This window comes from Zeugodacus cucurbitae, chromosome X, assembly GCF_028554725.1.
Source record: "Zeugodacus cucurbitae isolate PBARC_wt_2022May chromosome X, idZeuCucr1.2, whole genome shotgun sequence".
Taxonomy (NCBI): Eukaryota; Metazoa; Arthropoda; class Insecta; order Diptera; family Tephritidae; genus Zeugodacus; species Zeugodacus cucurbitae.
Genome location: NC_071672.1, coordinates 33,558,948 through 33,567,393, shown reverse-complemented (window position 1 = coordinate 33,567,393; position 8,446 = coordinate 33,558,948). Strand labels below are relative to the sequence as shown.

At 35.6% G+C, this 8,446-nt stretch overlaps 1 long non-coding RNA gene across 1 annotated transcript; it reads right to left on the bottom strand.

Annotated features, from left to right (window-relative positions):
* Positions 1-3,709: 3,709 nt before the first annotated feature.
* LOC114805113 (uncharacterized) lies at positions 3,710-6,432 on the bottom strand. Its single transcript, XR_008472134.1, has 4 exons — positions 6,355-6,432; positions 6,246-6,297; positions 3,945-4,526; positions 3,710-3,870 (listed from the first exon to the last, which is right to left on the bottom strand). It is a non-coding gene; the product is annotated as an uncharacterized LOC114805113 (long non-coding RNA).
* Between the last annotated feature and the right edge of the window lie 2,014 nt (positions 6,433-8,446).

The following is an 8,446-nucleotide window of genomic DNA, read 5'->3' as shown; positions in this document are numbered from 1 at the left end:
TGCCTGATAGCGAGTCTAGAGTGTCATCTATTCAAGGTAATGGGTAACTGTCTTTCTTCGTGACATCATTCAACTTTCTGTAGTCCACACAGCACGTCATGTTACCATCTTTCTTCTTCACAAGTACTACAGGTGAACTCCATGGACTCGATGGTGGTTCAATTATGCCGCTATCGCTCATTTCACGTATGGTCTGACTTACAACTTCACATTTGCCTAATGGAACGCTGCGAGGAGCCTGGCGGATTGGTCTTGCATCTCCTGTGTTGATGAGATGTTTCACAATTTTGGTTCTACCTGGTTTAGATTCATCTTTATCAAATATGGTGGAGTATCTGAGAAGAAGTTGTTAGGCTTTCTTTTTATGGTCAACCTCTAATTTCTCGGTCCAAGCGTTAATCTCGTTCGAAATATCGTTTCCACCCACAGAATTCCCTTCAAGATGTGTTTCGCAATTTATTACGGCCTCAATCTCCTGACACTACTCTAATATAGCTCCTTTGGAGACTGTGATTGGTGACTTACACTCATTAAGGACACTTACTGGAAGTCTTTTGCCTTGTTGTGTCCTAGCTGGGGTTTTTCGTATAAGTAAGTTTAGTATAGATTCTTTTGCGCCTTCAACAACCCAGAACAGTCTCCATCTACTTCTGCCCAAACAACTGCCTCGGATGTTGGTGGAATCTTATGATTTTCTGTTTCACTCGTCTAATGTTGCATTTGTTATCTTAACCAAACGTTAGAGGCACTTCCATATTGGTATAAGTCATAATTCTCTTTTCCAAGTCTAGTTTGATCCCTTTATTAGCTAGAAAGTCTACTCCAATTATGACTTCATCGACGATATCTGGCACTAAAAAATTACGTAACACGGCTATCTTTTCTATAACAATTTCGTACGGTACTTCCCCGAGAACTTGAGTGTCATATCCAGTTGCAGTACGTAACCTTGCCCCAGGTAGTGGTTTTACTTCCTTGTTGACCAGATCCGATCGAATTATGGAATGTGTTGCGCCCGTATCCACAGTCAGTATGCGCTTTCTTCCGCCCACATACCCACTAACGGTAACGTTGTTCGTATTTCCATTTATTTGAGAGACAGAGATTACAGGGCATTCCCTTGGGGGAGCCAGCACGCGCCCCTTTCGACTGGCATGCTTTAGTTTAACGATTAGTTGAGAGTTGGTTGATCTTCTTCAGCTCTGCGTTTGCGTCCAACTATATTATTGGATCGATTAGATTCCATATGGCAATTACGTGCAATATGACCGCTTTTCCCGCAGTTGAAGCATTTAACCACACCATAATTTTTATTACGTGTCTCTCCAGATTTTTCCAGTATTTTATGCATTTCTTCAAACTTGCATTAGACATGCTAGTGCGCGTATTATCGTCTCGTATACCATTTACGAAATGCTGAATTTTTATTTCCTCTATATACTCTGCAGACTTATGCGCATGAGCTAAGTGGGCTAATCTTTCCAATTCCGTAGCATATTCTTGCAGAGACTCACTTGCTTTCTGTTTGCGGTTTTGCAGTTCGATTTGGAATATCTGTTTTCTATGCTCACTACCAAACCGCTTTTCTACAGCACCCATCAATGTTTCGTAGCTGCTTGATCCACAATTAGGAATTGTTTGTAAAACTTCTGCAGCAGCCCCTTTTAGTGTGACAAATAACGCAGCGACTTTATCTTCTTCGTTCCAATTATTTGTAACTGCCGTCTTTTCGAATTGGAGTTTGAAAATCTGGAACGGAGTTGTGCCGTCAAATGATGGAGATTTGACTTTGACATAACCTATTGACACCATTGGTCGATTTAGTTGCAGGTCACGGAAACGGTCTTTCAATTCTTCCACATCAGCCTTAATCTCTTCTTGCTCTTCCGAAATCTGTGTTGACAATTCCGATATCTGTGAAGTCACCTGCGTCGATATACGTGCTTCCTGTTCTTTTAAATATGCTGACACCTCATCTGATATCTGTGTTGACAACTGTGAGTGCTGTGCTTTCATCTCCGTCAATTCTAATGACTGCGCCGAAAACTGCGACGAAATCTGTGACAATGCAGACAAAACCATCTTCATGTCCTGAGCCCCTGATGAACATGGATTATCTTCCTTTTCCTCTATTTTCGTTGTCGATTCCTCTAACAGCGATTCGAAAACAAATTAGTCCACGTTAATGTTTTCTTCTTCCATGGCCTCTCGCAAACGGGCTTGTAACTCAGCTTTCAGCCCATTCGTTGCTAAGCCTCGTTGTTCCAACTCCTTTTTGAGCTGTGGCATCTTTAAATCGTTGAACTTAACTATTATCTCCTATGGAATTTTATTTGTCAATCCCACTTCTGACACCAATTGTAACGGATTTCAAAATAAATCGTTAACGCTGAAACACTACCTTGAGTTCGATCACGGGATTGTCAAACAAAAGTCACACTTTAATGGCTATACACTAATCTTTATTTCTAATTCAAAGAACTTAATACTTTATTACTCGTTATACGAGTTTACAACTTCTTACTTCAGGTTTCTTGCTCTTTACTCGGCAACTCTCTAATTAGAACTGTGTGTTGCTGCCAGTCCGGCAGCCGTTATATAGTCGATTGCTAGCAAGCAACATTCTGGCATCTACGAATATCGATGTCTACATACATCTGGCAAGTTGTCGATTTCAATTGTCAGTTCTAGTTTGTTCTGGTGCCATTTTCGTTACAATATGGTATAAAGGATGACATCAGTAACAGCAATATCTGGATGTATTTTTTTTTTAATTGGCCGTGGCCCCGCCCCTAAATAACTGTTTTGTGAATATATCGCAACCCAATAATGCTATATAAACCAAAGTTTCTGCAGTAATTTCTCTTACGTACCCTATTACACACCATAAAAACCCACCTCCTATACAAAGGTTAGGTTGGCAATTACAAGACGAGTAGAGTTACTTGTCTTATGGAATATTGGTTACCGGTAAAGAAAGCTTGTATTATTTTGTTGGTCCCTTTTGTTCTAGCAGCAGGAAAAAAGTTACCATTTCTCCTCTTTTACGGCATGTCGGTGTGATTATCTTGCTCGCTCTCTCTCATTGATTTTGGTGCCAATGTTGCATATGTCTTTCTGCTCTAATTTTTCTTTGTTTTGGAAAGGCATATGTCACTCTGTGGATAGCAGAGCCCCCTGTAGTAGTTTTTTTTTTAAATCAGCCATCTATCAGTGGAGACTGTTCGATTCATCATTTTCAGGGTAACCCTTTAATCACAGGTATTGGTCATTTGTTGGGTCACCGTTTCTTTACTTAAATTTGGTTCATTGGTCTCCATTGGTCTTCATTCTATAGGTCACCTACTTTTGCGTTTGAAAATGAAAAATTTAAATTGTTTTATTTTTATTTTTATTTATTTATTATAATTGTATGATGTATATACATTTATAAATTAGTATGGTATAATATTTTAAATTTTTAATAATCATTATAGATTAATTTTTAAATATTAGCATTTCAGTACAAAGTAAACTTTAATTTTTACAAACGTTTTTGCAGCTATCATTTATAAATAGACAAAATTTATATATTTTACATATTAATTATTAAATTTTTATTTTTTGTAGTTGTTGTTATACAATACAAATAAAATTCAACTACTATTACGATTGTTATTAGTATTCGAACATTCATTTGTATAATTTAACAATATTTTACATTTAAATCTTTAAACCTTATAACTATTCTGTACGAAACTACTCAACCAATATTGTTTGATGTCAATTCCACACAATCCTATCTCATATGTACATCATAAAAGGTAAATAGGTTGTGCAACTGCTAATCTAAATGTCCGATGGGATTTGTTGTTGTCTTGTTTATCATGCCTGAAAAATATTAGAAATAGAAATTATTATTAACTATTAGAAGATATGAATATATTTGTATTCGTAGTACAAACCTAAGAAAAGTTGTAGCTATTGTAATCCTCCATTTGTGCAAAGTATTTGTGTTTATGGACTGAGTAGCAATTGAAAAGTAAAGTCCTGTCTCGATGAACAAAAACTAAACTCTACAAGTCCCTCATCATTCCACTTCCTACTTTATGGTTCAGAAGCGTGGACGGTGTCAGCATCCAATGAGACGGCACTAGGAGTTTTCGAGAGAAAGGTTTTGCGGAAGATTTATGGTCCCTTAAACATTGGCAACGGCGAATACCGCAGAAGATGAAATGATGAGCTGTATGTGTTGTTCGACGACATAGGCATAGTTCAGCGAATAAAAAGACAGTGGCTACGTGGGCTTGGTCATGTTGTTCGAATGGACGAAAGTCTCAGCTCTGAAAGTTTTCGATGCGGTACCCGCTGGTGGAAGCCGTGGAAGAGGGAGACCTCCACTCCGTTGGAAGGTCCAGGTGGGGATGGACCTGTCTTCACTTGGTATTACCAATTGACGCCTAACTAACAAAAGGAGAGATGCGTAGCGCGCTGTTGTGGACTCGGCTATAACCGCGTAAGCAGAAGAAGATTTGTGTTTTCAATATCTGAAATGGATAATGAAAATATAAGTAATGCTAAAAAACAAACGTATATCTATAATATAAAAATAAATCGCAAAATGTGTTGCTAAGCGCATAACTCGAGAACCGCTGAACCGATTTCGCTAATTTTTTGTTTAGAATGTTTTTAGAGGTACCGGGAAGGTTCTTACGGAGAGGAAAATTAGAAAAATTGCCTGAAAAAGTCTTAAATCCACAATCGTTAGCCTATAAAAAAGTCGAAAAGGGCCAAACCGATCTGGCTAATTTTAGTTTTGAAATATTTATGGAAGGCCAGGAAAGGATTAGAAAGTAAGTATATATCGAAAAATTGTGAGGAAGATAACAAGAAGATGATTTTATTTGAATTGACAACAAAATTATAAAAAAAGAAAAAAACAAAAAATAATAATATTTTGAAAGTTGTCATTGTTGCTTTGTTAAAATATTTTTATCATTGTTCAATTGTATAAGGCTGTGATGATAGCCCAAAACAATTTGTAACAAGTAGGGAAAGGCAACCGAACATTTTATACTCTCGCAATTTATTGATTTAATTTTATTACACACAATTTGAAATAAAGTCTAATAGAATAACGAAAATCAGCATATATAGTACATGAGGGTTGAGGTAATTCCTGAACCGATTTCACTCATTTCCAACGCCCGGTTATAATGGGAATAGGGGCAACTTGACACCTGTTAGTAGGCAGACAAACGGCAATTCGGCCTTGAAATTACTCCTTGCAAATCAACGAAACACCAGTCTGGACTTTAAGGACTTTAAAAGATTTACGCGACAACGAAAATATTTTTGGTGAAGCCATGATTCCAATTTTCCAGTAATATCATAATACGATTGTAGAAATAGTTGAAAATGGTAGCGACGCAGTTGACACCTCGATGGATTAATAACATTTTTAACGGGTTTCTGTCACTTCATGGCCTCGAAAGAGGAGCTTATTCTATGTGTTTTTCCTGACATGAAACCATAATATAATAAACATAAATGGTTGATTGAATGACCTATATTGGTGGTAAAAAAAAACAAGGATCACTTTGATCTTAATGCGACAATTTAGAATTTCGGTCCAAGAGAGTTGACACAACTACAAACCAGGATGACGTATTCAATTATCCCACAGACTATTTTAAATTGCTGGACTATCCCCACTCACTTTCAATTAAAAGTAGTGTGAGTTGTCATCATGCTGCGTAACATAAATCAACATCAAACTTTGCAAAAGAACAAGACTGGCTGTGAAGAAGGTAATCAATATCGTCACCAAAGCCAAGATAAAGCCAACTATGAAATTTGGGCATTTGTTACTTTCTCCAATATACGATTAAAAAATCAAAGTTTTACAAATTATGATGATTTACGCTTAACACAGATCTACAATAATGTCTATCAATCATTTTAAAATTTATCGGCTATAACGTTTTCGTCTTTATGCTTAAGAATTTTTTCTCAGCATTGAAAGATTTACTAATTTAATGTATACCTTAGCCACAAAAACGTGTTGCCGGGTCTGCTAGTATATATATATATATCTACAGAGCTTAATGCTTGTAATAACTAAACAAAAAAAAAACAACTTTTTAACATCAAAACAAAAATTATTCTAAATAAATATTTTGGACACAATGCAACAGATGCATACATATGTATGTACATCTTAATACGCACTAACTCAACATGCACATATACGCATTTATATTTACCATGTTATTTTCCATTGTTGTTATATATTACACCAATTCTAAATCCATAAACCTGAAATTATTTAAAATTACTAATTTCTATTATGTATTAAAAATATATGAAACATACCTCCACCAATTTCACCGTCACCTCCTTGCTCCTCCTTTGCTGTGCACACACGTATAACTACAATGAAATGAAATTTTAATTATAAAAACAAATAACAAAAGTAACACAAATAATTCATTTATAAGATGGATAAATATCCAAAAACACTTAACAAAATAAAAGAAATATTTAAAACGCACTTACATCCATTCACTTAAAATTTTATTTTCAAATGAACAGCGGCCATGGCTGCGATTTTTGAACGGTTCATTGTATCTCTCTCTTACACATACAAAAATTAGGGTTAATGAATTTTGCTACTCTAACTACCGATATTGCCACTTAGCTACAAAATGTTAGCAATGTGTATGTATTGGTAAAAGCTGAAAAAATTTGCATGTGTAGTGGTGTATGAGTTAGCTCCGTCTTGTAGGGTAAATTTTACAGAATAAAAGGTAAAAGGAAGCAGCACTCAGACTTTTTGGAATGGAAAATGGGCGTGGAGTCGCCTACTTATGGGTCTAAAACCATTTCTCAGAAACTACTCGACCGATTTCAATTAAATTCGGTATAGAATAGTTTCATGTCACCCTGATGACACGGATGGAAAATAGGCGAAATCGGTTCACATCTACATCTGATTTCTTCACTTTATAATGAATACATAAGGAATCGATATAGATAGTGAAATAAAACTTTACACAAATATTATATTTGAGGAAAAGTTGTCCATGTCGGAATATAACTTTTCAGGTATTGAGGAATTACCTCAGCCCTCATATACTTTATACGATGATTTTCGTTATTCTATTGACTTTATGCCTAACATATGGGTAAAATTGTATTTTGCACCTGAACTTAACCTTTCCATACTTGTTTTATTTACATTTTTATCTGATCCTACCTAATTAAATTTCCCAAGTTGTATTTGTTTTGAAAATTGTTTGTATATTTTTTTGTTAGTTTTTTTATGTGTGTGTATTTATTTTAAGAGTATTTCTATGTTATTTTAATTTTAATACTCTCGCAACAAAGTTGCTAAGAAAGTATAATAGTTTTGTTCACATAACCGTTGTTTGTAACACCTAAAAGAAGTTAGATATAGAGTCATATATACCAAAGTGATCAGGGTGACGAGGAGATTTGAAAACCGGATGTCTGTCCGTCTTTGCAAGCGATATCTTGAGTAAAAATGGAAAATTGGTACACATATTCCTTGGTACCATGAGACGGTTGGTATTGAAAATGGGAGAAATCGGACCACTGCCACGACCACAAAATGGCGAAAACCGAAAACATATAGTGTCATAACTAAGCTATAAACAAAGTTATAAAAGTAAAATTTGCTACGAAGGATTGCACTTGGAAGGGCCATAATTGGATGTAATTTTTTTTGGGGATGTGGGCGTGGCCCCGCCCCCAAATAGGTTTTTGTATATATCTCGCAAACCAATAAAGCTATATAACCAAACTTTCTGCAATCGTTTTTTTTTAGCCACTTCCTAATACAGTCCAAAAATGAAAGAAATTGGATAATAACCACGTCCACCTCCCATACAAAGGTTAGGTTGAAAATTACTAAAAGTGGATTAACTCACTAACGAAAAACGTCAGAAACACTAAATTTCACATAAGAAATGGCAGATGGAAGCTGCACTCAGATTTTTTCACAAAATGGAAAATGGGCGTGGCGTCGCCCACTTATGGGTCAAAAACCGTATCTCAGAAACTACTCCACCGATTTCAATGAAACTTGGTTTGTAATAGTTTCCTTACATCCCAATGATATGTTGTGAAAATAGGCCAAATCGCTTCACAACCACGCCTACTTCCTATATACCAGAACTTTGAAGACAATCTGAATCGTTTACTTTACAATATATAAAGTAAGCACTAGTGAAGATATGGGTGCAGAACTTTGCATAAATACTATATAAAAATCGGACCATAGGTTTTTAAGGCCCCATATATTGAACACGAGGACCTCGGTGCTTCTAACCTAATATTATGGTTACCAACTTTCAATGGTCTTTATACAATATATATGACGAATATGTGGGTCAAATTGTGTATTATATAATATAAATAAAGTTAAATAAATAAATTGCGAGAA